Raw genomic sequence first — 12,883 nt, 5'->3', positions numbered from 1 at the left:
CTTATTTTGAATTGTGTAGTAAAACCAAAAGGGAAGAGTGAATGGTTTACTAAAGGAAGCCTAGGGATTTTGTTACAGAAGATCGGTCCATTTAAAAACTCATCATCAATATGGTAAATCGTTTTGGAATTCTATAAAAATTGTAACATATCAGGTAAATTCATTAAATGACCCTAAAACTGAAGTTATGACAATTTGAATATTGACAATGATCCTTCTGATTTTAAAAGCAAAAGCAAGCGTATGTGAGAACAGACACCTAAGGACTGCTGAATGGAAATATGAAATCCATGTGCTGGAACTACACATGACTATTACAATGGAATATTTACTGGAAGTTAGGGACAGAGTGAACATTTTTAATGTGTATCTCAGTTAACCCTCCAAACTTTATAGAGGGCTGGGTGCTGGGGACTTATACCTGTAATGGTAATTACTCAAGAGACTGAGATCTGAGGATCATTGCTGGAAGCTAGCCAGGGCAGGAAAGTCCATGAGATTCTTTTATCTGCAATTAATCTCCAACAACACCAACACCAGAAACTGGAAGTTCAGCTGTGGCTCAAGTGGTAGAGTGTTAGACCTGAGAAGAGAAGCGCAAGGGCCTTGAGTTCAAGCCCCAGGATTGTTGTGTGTGCACACACACACACACACACACACACACACAGACAGACAGACACACACACACACAGAGTAGAGAACTGTTATATTTCATAGGTAAATGTGAAACAAATATTTAGAGAAGTCAATAATTTGCTGAGGTGTTAAGATTTGGACTTAAACATTGGTCTATACTCCTCCTCCTCCTCCTCCTCCTCCTCCTCCTCCTCCTCCTCCTCCTCCTCCTCCTCCTCCTCCTCCTCCTCCTCCTCCTCCTCCTCCTCCTCCTCCTCCTCCTCCTCCTCTTCCTCTTCTTCCTCTTCTTCTTCTCTTCCTCCTCCTCCTCCCCTCCTCCTCCTCCTTCTCCTTCTTCTTTTTCCTCCTCCTCCCTCTCCTTCTCCCTCCTCCTCCTCCTTCTCCTCCTCCTTCTTCTTCTGCCTCCTCCTCCTCCTTCTTTCTTCTTTCTTCTTCTCCCTCCTCCTCCTCTCTTCCTCCTCCTCCTCCTCCTTCTGTCTTCTTCCACTTCTTCCTCCTCCCTCTTGCTCCTTCTCCTCCTCATTCCTCCTCCTCTTTTCTCTTTTGTGGGTTGTGGGGCTTGAATACAGGGCCAGGGTGCTGTCCCTCCTCTTTTACTCAAGGCTAGTGTTAGTCTGACCTCCTCCACTTTAGGAGCCACTCCACTATATTAGGCTCTGCTGTAAAGCATGGCTTTCCCCAGAAATCTGGTGACACAGGCCCTTCTCTGAAATTAGCTGACTCAAGTCTTATCTTACTGAGTGACACAGGCAGCTACAACAATAAATCACAGTCTCACCACAACAAAATCCCCTGATCCTACGCCCCTCACATCTCACCCAAGCCCCATATAACTGGGCTTCTAGAACCCTCTAGCAGTGGCGTTCAGCCCACCAGGCAGCCTGTCAGGTGTCTGATATTAAATCCCTTAGCATCTGTATGTGGTCATGTGTCCCAGTGATTTTCACGGGGAAGCCTTTCAGCTAGTGCTCTACCATGTTGAGCCATAACTCCACTTCTGATTTTCTGGTGATTCCTTGGAGGTAAGAATCTCTTTTCTGCCCAGGCTGGCTTTGAACCGTGATCCTCTCATCTCAGCTTCCTGAGTAGCTAGGATTACAGATGTGAGTGCTTGGGCTTGTATCTCATTCTTACCCTGGTATATAATCTCTTTTAAAAAATGGTATGATGTAATTAAATTGTTTTGTTATCTTACAATTGTAATGAGTTTTGTGGTGATCTTTTCATATATGCTTATTGTGTACTTTGATCAAATTCACCCCTTCACTGAATTTCCATTGCTTCCCTCTCTTTTTTTTCTCCTTTTCAGGGTATTTGGTAGGTTTCATTACGCCATATTCCACATAGACATCATTTGACCCTCTTCTCCAATCACTATCCTCTCCCCCTCCTTTCTCCCTTCCTCTCACCGTTCTCCTGATAGACAGTCTAGAGAGTTCCCCCTTTATATTCATGTCCCATTCCCATTGCTATTTTCATTGACATCATCATCATTATCATCATTTTATATATTCTACAAATGAGTGAGAACACGTGACATTTGATTTTTTGAGTTTGGCTTACTCAATATGTTGATTTACAGATCTATTTATTTTTCTTCAATAATTTTGCTTTGGTGCTAGTCTGGGACTTAAACTCAGGGCCTAGGAACTGTCCCTGAGGTTTTTTTTCTTTCTCAAGGCTAGTATTCTACCACTTGAGCCACAGCTCCACTTCTAGCTTTTTGCTGGTTAATTGTAAATAAAGGTCTCACAGACTTTCTTTCTTGGGCTGGCTTTGAACCACAATCCTTAGATCTCAACCTAAGCCACCAGCTCCCAGCCATTATTAATTTTTTATGACTAAGTAATATTCCATGGCAGATCTATACCATCTCTTCTTTATCCCTTCATTGATTCTTGGGCACTTTGACTGATTCCAGTTTGGCTAACTGTGAACAGAGTTGCAATAAGCTGTGAATGCAGGTAGCTTTCTTGTACATTAATTTACTTTCCTTTGAATATATACCTAAGAGTAAAATGGGGGTCATTAGGTGGATTGATGTCATTTTTAAGAACTCCCATTCAGATTTCCACAGTGATCATACTGGTTTACACCCTCACTAAAACCATATGATACATTCTTTTCCCCATATCCTCAACATGATATTTAAAATATTTAGGTCCTCTCTAATGAATTCTGTTAAAACTATGATCTAGATGAGGCTGCTTTACCAAAAGAATATTACTTGTCAAATATCACAAGATTGCCACAGGTTGCCAACTTTCATCATTTTAAGTATAAATCCCTTTAGGGAATAAAATTTCCACTGTCAGCTTAGCCTCTGTAAAGATTTTATCTTATGAAAAAAATCAATTCTCTCTCCCCGTTTCTCATGTTATATAGATCTTAACTCATAAACCAAGCTTCCTAGTGTGTATTCCTAGAAACTTGATCAGATTAGCTAATCATGGCTCATTTTGCTTCTCGACCCCCCTCCTCCCCCTTTTTGTGTGTGTGTGGATCCTAGGCCTTGAACTCAGCCTGGACGCTATCCCTAAGCTTCTTTTGCTCAAGGGTAATGCTTTACCACTTAAGCCACAGTGCCATTCCTGGATTTTTCTTGAGCAGTTTATTGGAGATAAGAGTCTCACAGATTTTCCTACCCAGCTGTCTTTGAACCATGATCCTCAGATCTCAACCTCTTGAGTAGCTCCTATTACAGGCGTGAGCCACAGTGCCAGCCAGATTTTTTTTCTCACCCACTGCATTCTGCTTCTCAGAGTTTTCTAAACTCTGGTGTGTTTTTAAAAAAATCAACCAACCTATAAATATTAGAAACCACTCTTTGCAAGGTACTGAAGGTGATAATAAAGTGCTATACAATTTGTGAAGTAGATCCAGAAGTTTGAGTGAAACAAGAAAAAAGTAACAAAGACTGCATGGGAACACAGGCAGATTTTTAGCAGTGCTATCTCACACAGATATAGGAAATGACAGAAATGTGTTAGATGAGTAGATAAAAAATGAGTAAGTGAATTGTTGTATGTATGTATGTATGTGTATGTATGTATGTGTATGTAATGGTGGATGGATGGAGAGATGGAAGAGACTGGTTTGAAAAAGATGGGTTTGTGAACGGTGATTGTAGCGAAATAATAAATTGCAACTATGGACTGAGTCCTTATTTTAGAGAATTTGCAAGAAATTTACCTATGATTCCGGTCACTTTAAGAGAACAAACATGACAGATCCTGAATTATAGTTCTCCTTCTTTCCTAGGTTTAGACAAGTCAGAAGATGCTCGGGGACTAGCTAGTCTACCAAACAGACTCTCCAGTGTTGCTGGCTCATGAGGAGGGTTAGAGAGAGAAGCAGAAGAGGTTAGCTTTCAAATTGTTATAGGGAAGCTCAAGTTTTTATCTAAATCCTACCACCACATATACTCTCTGAGTCAAAAATCATGCCGAATAGAAGAAAGATGCTTGCACAAAAGCACTCTGACACCAAGTGAGAGAATGGGAGAGAAGGGAGATTAACAGCTTAGCCAGGACAGTTTGTGGTTTAGGGGCTAAAAGCCGGAACAAGCTGGGTCCTGCTTCTGCAATGTCAGCGCTTTGCATCTTCCCAGCAAGGGAGGAATGTCCCTCAGAGGTGCTTCGCTAGGCTTCTGGGCCTACATAACTACTTGCTTTTCTTTATTACTCTTTTGCTGCAAAAAACAGCCCTGCACCTCTTAAGAATGAATACAGCTGATATAGCAAGACCTAGGCAGAGTCTTGGAATAGGATTCTTTTTTTTTTTTTTTTAATTTTATTTTATTTTATTTGAGAACATACTGTACAGAGGGGTTACAATTACATGGGCAGGATAATGCATACATTTCTTGCCAAGCATTGCAGCCTCCTCCTTTGTTTACCCTTCACCTCCCTTCCCAGCCTCCCCCCCCTCCCCCCCACCCAATCATACCTCCCCTCCCCCCCCCACCGACATTGTAAAGCTGGTTTTGACATGACATTTTGTACTTCTCATTGTTGCAACAGGTCCACCTGAATCCTTAAACGACTTGTTTGTCCCCATCTCCTCCACATGTTATACTGACATCAAATATAGTGAAAGCGGGGGTTACACTGTGGGGGAGGGACATACAAAGCAACAAAGAAATAATCTTATAAATGCGTTAGAAACACATGCATGAAAGAAACAAAAACATTAAAATACATATTTGAGGTTTCGTTTTCCTAACATCACATTATCTGACTTTTGGAATAGGATTCTTTTTTATGCCATTGTCTTACTTGAACAACCACTGGTAATTTGAACACAGATTAAATGCCACATCGATAAGAGGTATCGATTATATTGGTCAAGCTGTTGAGTCTCAGTTTCTTCATCCTAGTTGTATGAGGATGAGAACACCTCACGCCTAACTCATGATGTTGCTGCACTGATTGTGTGAAATAGTGTTTCACGTAATGGTGTGAAAACACTGATTTCCCAGTCGTACTGTAAGCCCTTACATGAAATATCCCACTTCTGTAAGATTATGCTTAAGTTAAATGCTGTGTCTTGAGCTGAGGTTTATCAAACAGACTGCCCACTATTTCAATACATACAGCCCACAAATTATGTAATGGAGAATGTTCTCTTTAATCACCATCAATAATAATAATAATAAACTTTAAAATTGTGGTTATAAGAACACTTGATATGCAATCTCTATCCTCACTCAAAAGCTGTTTTATTTATTTAGTTTGTCAGAAAAGAGGTTTAAACTCATGGCCTCTTGCTTGGTAAACTAGAATAATACACCAGTGAGCCACGCCTCCAATCCTAACAACCCCATTTATAAAAAAATGGGCTAAAATCCTGAATTTAATATATTAATATATACATTCTTTAAAGAATTATTTCTTCTTGGTTTTATCCTACTTTTTAAGTGGTCTGAAATCATGTGTATAATGTAATATATATATATATATATACATATATATACATACATACATAGATGTATATGTACACTTTTTTCCCTTCTTCTACCACTTTCAGCTTTTTGGTAGTTTATTGGAACTAATAGTCTCACAGAATTTTTTTTTGCCCAGGATGGCTTCAAATTGTGATTGTCAGATCTCAGCCTCCTGAGTAGTTAGGATTACAGGAGTGAGCCACAAGCACCTAACTAATCTCTCTCTCTCTCTTTCTCTCTCTCTCTCTCTCTGTCTGTCTGTCTGTCTCTCTCTCTCTCCTTTAATGAATCACTTCTTCATAATTTTATCCCACTTTTTAACTTTGGTTGTTAGGTGTTTTACTCCTTACCTATAGGAGTTTATTTATTCCCAGGTATATGGATTATAAATACTTTTTCCCTATTCCTTAGGTTGGCTGGGTACTTAGTTGGTTATTTCCTGTGTTGTGCATTTTTAAGCTTTGTATAGCACTGTGTGTTTGTTTATGGTTTTAAAGCCTGTGCTTCTTGGGACCATAGTCTACCAATCATCCTTGTAAGAGATTCAGGGGCCTCTAGGAAGTCTTTTTCTCTCCAGGGGTCAGGAGGAAGCTGTGGTTCCTGTCCAAGTGCTCTGTGTTGAGCTGTAGTTGGTAGCCAGCTGTGGTGTCCAGCCGCTCAGACTGCTGCCTTTGTTCTCCCCCTCGTAAGTAGACTGTGCTGGGCTTGGTAGCACTTCAGGACTGGTAAGACAGAGACTCACTTATTTGCACAATACCAGAGAGGTTGGGGAACTATATCTATAGTGAACTATTATCGTCCCTAGAGGAAGCTAAGAATTGGGATCTTGTCTGCTTCCACTTTTGTTGAGCAGAAGAAAGCATTAATGGCAAGCCTGCTCTAGATCCATTGGGAATCAGAGCCTGGTATGGTAAAAGCCAGTCCTTTGGAGAGTCTTGTTAGAAAAGGTGAAGCACTGGATGTACCTGCCAAATTTCTTCCTGGTGAAGCCAGATGCTAAGGGTCTCTTTCTGATCATATGGCACTGAACCCAGGACAGGGTATTTGGTGAAAAAAGTGTCTAAAATTTCCTTGCTGGTTTCATTGAGTCTTATTTCACATTTTCTGGAGATCTTTTTTTGTTGTTGCTGTTGTTGGTGGTGGTGATCATGAGGCCTGGGCCCTGTCCCTCAGCTCTTTAGCTCAAGGTTAGTGCTCTACCACTTGAGCCACAGCACCACTTCTGTTTTTCTGGTGGTTAATTGAAGATAAGAGTCTCACAGGTGTTCTTTCCAAGGCTGGCTTTGAACCATGATCCTCAAATCTCAGCCTCTTTAGTAGCTAGGATTACAGGTGTGAGCCACCAGAGTCTGGTCTTTCTGAGGGCTTTTAATTAGAAATTAGGTTTTGGTTCTTTTTTTCTTCACAAGGGAAATTTTTCTGTGAATTGCTGCTGATTTACTGTTTGTAGGTGGAAGACAATGCCAGGTCTTTCTCTTCTATCATTTCACTGACAGTCCTCCAGAAAGCTTCCATTGTTTGGATAATATGTAGACTTTCTTCATAATGTAGACTTTCTTCATAAAAAGTGTAAGCCATGTGCCATAATCCTAGCTATTCAAGAGGCTAAAATTTGAGGATTGTGGTTTGAAGCCAGCCTGAGCAGGAAAGTCCATGAGACTCTTCTCTCCAAATAGTCATCAAAAAGTTGTAAATGGAGAGGTGGTTCAAGTGGTAGCTTTGAATGAAAGAGCTAAGAGACGGCACTGAAGCTCTGAGTTCTAGCCCCAGTACTGGCAAAAAAAAAATCCCATTGCAACAATGAGATGTACAAGATGTTATGTCGAAAATGAACTTCACAACTTTGGCTGGCGGTGGGGGGGGGGGGAGGGGGAAAGAGATGGGAAGGGATGGGAAGGGGAAACAAAGGAGGAGACAACGATGCTTGATAAGAAATGCACTCATTACCTTGCCCATGTAATTGTAACCCCTCTGAACAGTATTTTCATAATAAAAAAAGGAAACAGAAAGAAAAGAAAGGAAAGGAAAAGAAAAATGTACTTGTAAGGACAACAAGGTGGAAGACAAAGGCTGGAGGAGGCTACAACCACAACTTTATGGAGCAAAGGTTCAAGGTAAAGACATTCCTTCAAGAAAACTTACCTGGCAGATCAAGAGGATCTTTACTGAAGACCTTTGCTGGAGAAACTTGCTTAGCATGACGAGGGCTTCTGTAACCATGACCCAATTTTACTGCTAAGCGTTTGAGAGCTTGAGATTGGCATATGGGTGGTCAGCTGCTGCATCAAAGTTAGAGCTTGGCTCTGAATTTTGGACAGATGATCCTTCATCGGAGCAGGAGATATGGGTGATGACAGTCAGAATGTGCTTATTCTTTCCCTGGTCTCTTGATAAAATTTGAGAGGAGCATTCATTAAAAAGAAGCAAAGTAATTCAATGATATTATGGTCTATGAAACCAAATACTTTTTTTTTTTTTAGATATTCAAAGGAGGCAAATTGTCCCCCTCCCTCTCAAATCCAGTGCAAGTCAAATCAAGTCTCTTGACTTATAGAAAATAGAGAAATTAATATGAATTTACAGGATATATAGAGGACTAGGAATGTTAGTGGTAACAAATACATAGTGAAAAAGTTAGCAGACTGGCCATCTGGTTACTATGGTAGTGAAACTAGAATAAGAAAAGTGAAAAGATTAAAAGGGACCAGAGGGACTTGTAACCTGTTGCTTACCTAGTGTAATATATATGAAATTTTCAGGTCTTGTGATATGCACAAAGACTTAAACATAAAAAGGAGAGAGTGAGGAGTGAGAAAGAGAGAGAGAACTAAATAGTGATCAAGAAGTTAAGGTTAGTTGTTCAAAACTGACAACAGAATTTTGATTTTGAAAGAAGTGTTTACTATTTCACCCATAAATATTTAAAACTTGCTTTCTGTTCTGTGATATTGGAATTTCAAAGGTTTTTTGTTTTTTTTTCTTTTTTGGTCTGCTCGTGGGGCCTCAACTCTGGGCCTGGGCGCTGTCCCTCAGTTATTCAGCTCAAGGCTAGTGCCCTACCACTTGAGCCATAGCGCCACTTTTGTTTTTTTTCTTTTTTGCTTATGTGGTGCTGAGGAATCGAACCCAGGGCCTCATGCATGCAAGGCAAGCGCTCTACCACTGAGCCACCTTCCCAGCCCTGATATTGGAATTTAAACTCATGCCTGCTATGAGGTACTCCATTATTTTATTTTTTAATTATTTTATTTTTTTTTAATTTGTGAACATACCGTACAGAGGGGTTACTATTACATGGGCAGGATAATGCATACATTTCTTACCAAGCATTGCAGCCTTCTCCTTTGTTTACCCTTCACATCCTTTCCCAGCCTCTCCCCTCCCCTGCCAATCCCAATCCTTCTCCTTCCCCCCCTTCCCCCGCCCCTTCTCCGCACCGACGTTGTAAAGCTCGTTTTGGACATGACAACTTGTACTTCTCATTGTTGTAACAGGTCCACCTGTATCCTTAAACAACTGGTTTTTCCCCATCTCCTCCACAAGTTATACTGACATCAAATATAGTGAAAGCAGGGGTTATACTGTGGGGGAGGGACATACAAAGCAACAAAGAAATAATCTTATAAATGCGTTAGAAACACATGCATGAAAGAAAAAAACATTAAAATACATATCTAAGGGTTCATTTTCCTGACATCACATTATCTGACCTTTTCCGCTTGACTCATACATATACTAGATATTGCAAATAAGGGAAACCATGGGACCTATGTTTCTTTGGGCCTGGTTTACTTCACTTAATATAATTTTTTCCAAGTTTTTCCATTTCCTAACAAATGGGGCAATGTCATTCTTTCTGATGGAGGCATAGAATTCCATTGTGTATATATACCACATTTTCTTGATCCATTCATCTACTGAGGGGCATCTGGGTTGGTTCCATATCTTAGCTATGGTAAATAATGCTGCAATAAACATAGTTGTGCTGGTAGCTTTAGTGTGGTCTTGTTTGTAAACATTTGGGTAAATGCCCAAAAGTGGGATTGCTGGGTCATAGGGGAGTTCTATGTGAAGTCTTTTGAGGAACCTCCATACTGTTTTCCAAAGTGGTTGAACAAGTTTACATTCCCACCAACAATGAAGTAAGGTTCCTTTCTGTCCACATCCCCTCCAGCATCTGTTGTTGTTAGACTTCTTGAGTTTTGCCGTTCTAACTGGGGTGAGGTGATATCTCAATGTTGTTTTGATTTGCATTTCTTTTATGGCTAGGGATGTTGAACATTTCTTCATGTGTCTATTGGCCATCCTTCTTTCTTCTTCAGAGAAGCCTCTCTTTAAGTCTTTCGCCCACTTACTTATTGGGCAGTTGTTTCTTTGAGGATTTGTTGTTGGGGGATTTAATTTTTTTGAGTTCCAAGTATATTTTAGATATGAGACCCTTGTCTGTTGTATGGCTAGTGAAGATCTTCTCCCAATCCGTGGGCTTTCTATTGATCTTGCTAGCTATGTCATTTGGAGGTACTCCATTATTGAGCCATACCTGCAGAGCTAGTTTGCACTGGTTATTTTGAAATCAGCTCTTGCTTTTTGTCTAGGCTGTGCCTGCAGCATGAGTCTAGTATTTTATGCTGTTATATCTGGGATGACAGGTAGATGGAGTTTCATGATTTGCTTTTTCTTTTTGCCTGGGCTGGTCTGAATCTGTGATCTTCCCAATCTCAGTTTCCTGTATAGCATATGCTACCACACCCAACTATTAGCTAACAATGGGTCTCTTGAACTTTTTGCTCAGACTTATGTCAAGCTGTAGTCCTCCCTATTTCATCTCCTTAAGTAGCTAGGGTTTCAGGTGTAAGTCACTGGGCCCAGCTTTGCAATCTACTTTCTTTAGTATGGATTAAGGAAATGACAGGGTAGAGTTCAAGTGATTTACTAACATTACAAGGTAGTATAATCATTGTGACACAAGAGAAAATGCCTGAGAAAATCTACTTCCCACCTCCAAGTAGGTAGCTAACCCCTGATTCCTTCCTTCGTTGTCTCTTTAGCAATGTCAAAGGGTTTCTTTCCAATGCATAGTTTCTGTTTCTGATACTGTAATTGATTTCACTCATGCCCGAATATGTTCTCCAGAAATTAGATAGAGTTAATTAAGAAGAACAAATATTACATCTTATTACGCAGGAAGCAGATTATGCCGTGCCATGAATACTTATTTGTACTGCATCGTGGTTTGTAGTGGCTCTTTGTGTGGGTTGAAATGGTTCTGTGCTAGCAAGTGAAGGACTAGGGGAATCCAGCTGGGATAAGTTTGGATGTGATAAAAAGATTCACTCCTATCAAATATGGTTTCTGGATTCTCATTTTCTCATCAGACAGATTTGGTAAGGAATGAATAAAGTTCCTCATTTTAGATCTGAAATGCAGAAGAAGTTAAGCTTTCATTGTCTTTCCAAATATTGCCCTCTGTGTTGGCCAACCTTATATTATCAGAACAAAATATCTGAGACAGTCAACTTGCAAAGGAGAGAGATTCACTTTGGCTTACAGTTTCGAAGGTTTCAGTTACTGACCCCTTGACCCCATTGCTTTGGGCCTGTGATGTTATACAGTACATATTAGCAGGTGTACATGGCAGAGGTATATGATTCACCTCATGGTCAAGTATGAGACAGAGGTGGGGAAGACCGGAAGAGGAAGGGGCTAAGGTCCTACAGTGCACTTCAAGAGTAATACTAAATTAGGGGCTGGGAAGGTGGCTCAGTGGTAGAGCGCTTGCCTTGCATGCATGAGGCCCTGGGTTCAGTTCCTCAGCATCACATAAGCAAAAAGAAAAAAGCCAGAAGTGGCGCTGTGGCTCAAGTGGTAGAGTGCTAGCCTTGAGCTGAAGAGCTGAGGGACAGCGTCCAGTCCCAGAGTTCAGGCCCCACGACCAGACCCCCCCCCCAAAAAAAAGTAATACTAAATTAGCTGGCTGCTCATTTCTCATGCCTTTAATCCTAGCTACTCAGAAGGTGGAGATCTGAAGAATGCATTTCCAAGCCAGCCCAGGCAGGAGAGACTGTGACACTCTTATCTCCAATTAACCACCAAAAGGCCAAGAAGGAAAGCTATTGCCTAAGTGGTGGAGAATCAGTCTTGAACAAAAATGCTAATGCTGAGAAACTGCTTAGGCTCTGAGTTCGAGCTCCAATATTTGCAAAAATAATAAATAAATGAAAAGGATTGGCTTAAAATGACTGAAAGATTCTCCCTCGGCCCCGTCTCTGAAAGCTTCCACCACCTTCAAAGAGTGACAAGCTGGGGGCTCAGCCTTCTAACACACGAGACTTTTGGGGTATCTCAGACCCTATCAATAATGTTTTCTAATAGAGGCTTTGCCTATTTGCTCTATCTGGGGGTTATGGGGTATCTCATTCTTATTCATCAAATTTACCCGTGTGTGTTCATTGAATTCATTCATTCATCCAGCTATCAATGAATACTTACATGGACTTTTGATATGCCAAATTAATTTTATGTGATATTTTTACAACTTTGGAATATTAGAATCCTTATGGGGAAATCTATTTCACATTTCAAGGGAAAATGGTCAGAAGGTGTCAGTATTTTAGCTATTAACTAATATAACCTCAGAAAACTAAAATTTTCTGTTCTTAAAGTTCTGAATTTATATTTATATATACACACATATATATGTATATACATATAAATATATTTATATATGTGTGTGTGTGTATAGATGTTAGTACTTGAAATCTGGGCCTGGGGCCTCTTCCTTAGCTTTTTATCTTATGGCTGACATTCTGTAACTTGAGCTATCCCTCCACTTCTGGCTTTTTGGAGGTAAAAGTCTCACAGAATTTTCTGCCCAGGTTGGCTTTGAACTGCCATTCTCAGATCTCAGCCTCCTGAGTAAACAGGATTTCAGGTATGAGCCACTGGCACTCAGCTTTAAATAAATTTTGGATAAAAATAAATTTCACTGAAATGTATCATTAAAGAAAGAATTATTGGGGGGCTGGGAAGGTGGCTCAGTGGTAGAGCGCTTGCCTTGCATGCCTGAGGCCCTGGGTTCGATTCCTCAGCACCACATAAGCAAAAAGAAAAAAGCCGGAAGTGGCTCTGTGGCTCAAGTGGTAGAACATTAGCCTTGAGCTGAAGAGCTGAGGGACAGCACCCAGGCCCAGAGTTCAGGCTCCATGACCGGACCCCCCCCCCAAAAAAAAAAAAGAATTATTGGTTGCTATATCACATTCCAAAGACAATTGACCAAGTTGAGATACTATTATAACAAATAAA

At 40.5% G+C, this 12,883-nt stretch overlaps 1 pseudogene; it reads right to left on the bottom strand.

Moving 5' to 3' along the window:
- LOC122107921 overlaps positions 1–7,801 on the bottom strand; it is a 39,832-nt pseudogene extending 32,031 nt beyond the window's left edge.
- Between the last annotated feature and the right edge of the window lie 5,082 nt (positions 7,802–12,883).

Source organism: Dipodomys spectabilis, unplaced genomic scaffold, assembly GCF_019054845.1.
Source record: "Dipodomys spectabilis isolate Male_0828 unplaced genomic scaffold, ASM1905484v1 ptg000054l, whole genome shotgun sequence".
Lineage (NCBI taxonomy): Eukaryota > Metazoa > Chordata > Mammalia > Rodentia > Heteromyidae > Dipodomys > Dipodomys spectabilis.
The sequence above is the reverse complement of the archived record's forward strand: the minus strand, read 5'-3'. Positions and strand labels throughout refer to the sequence as shown.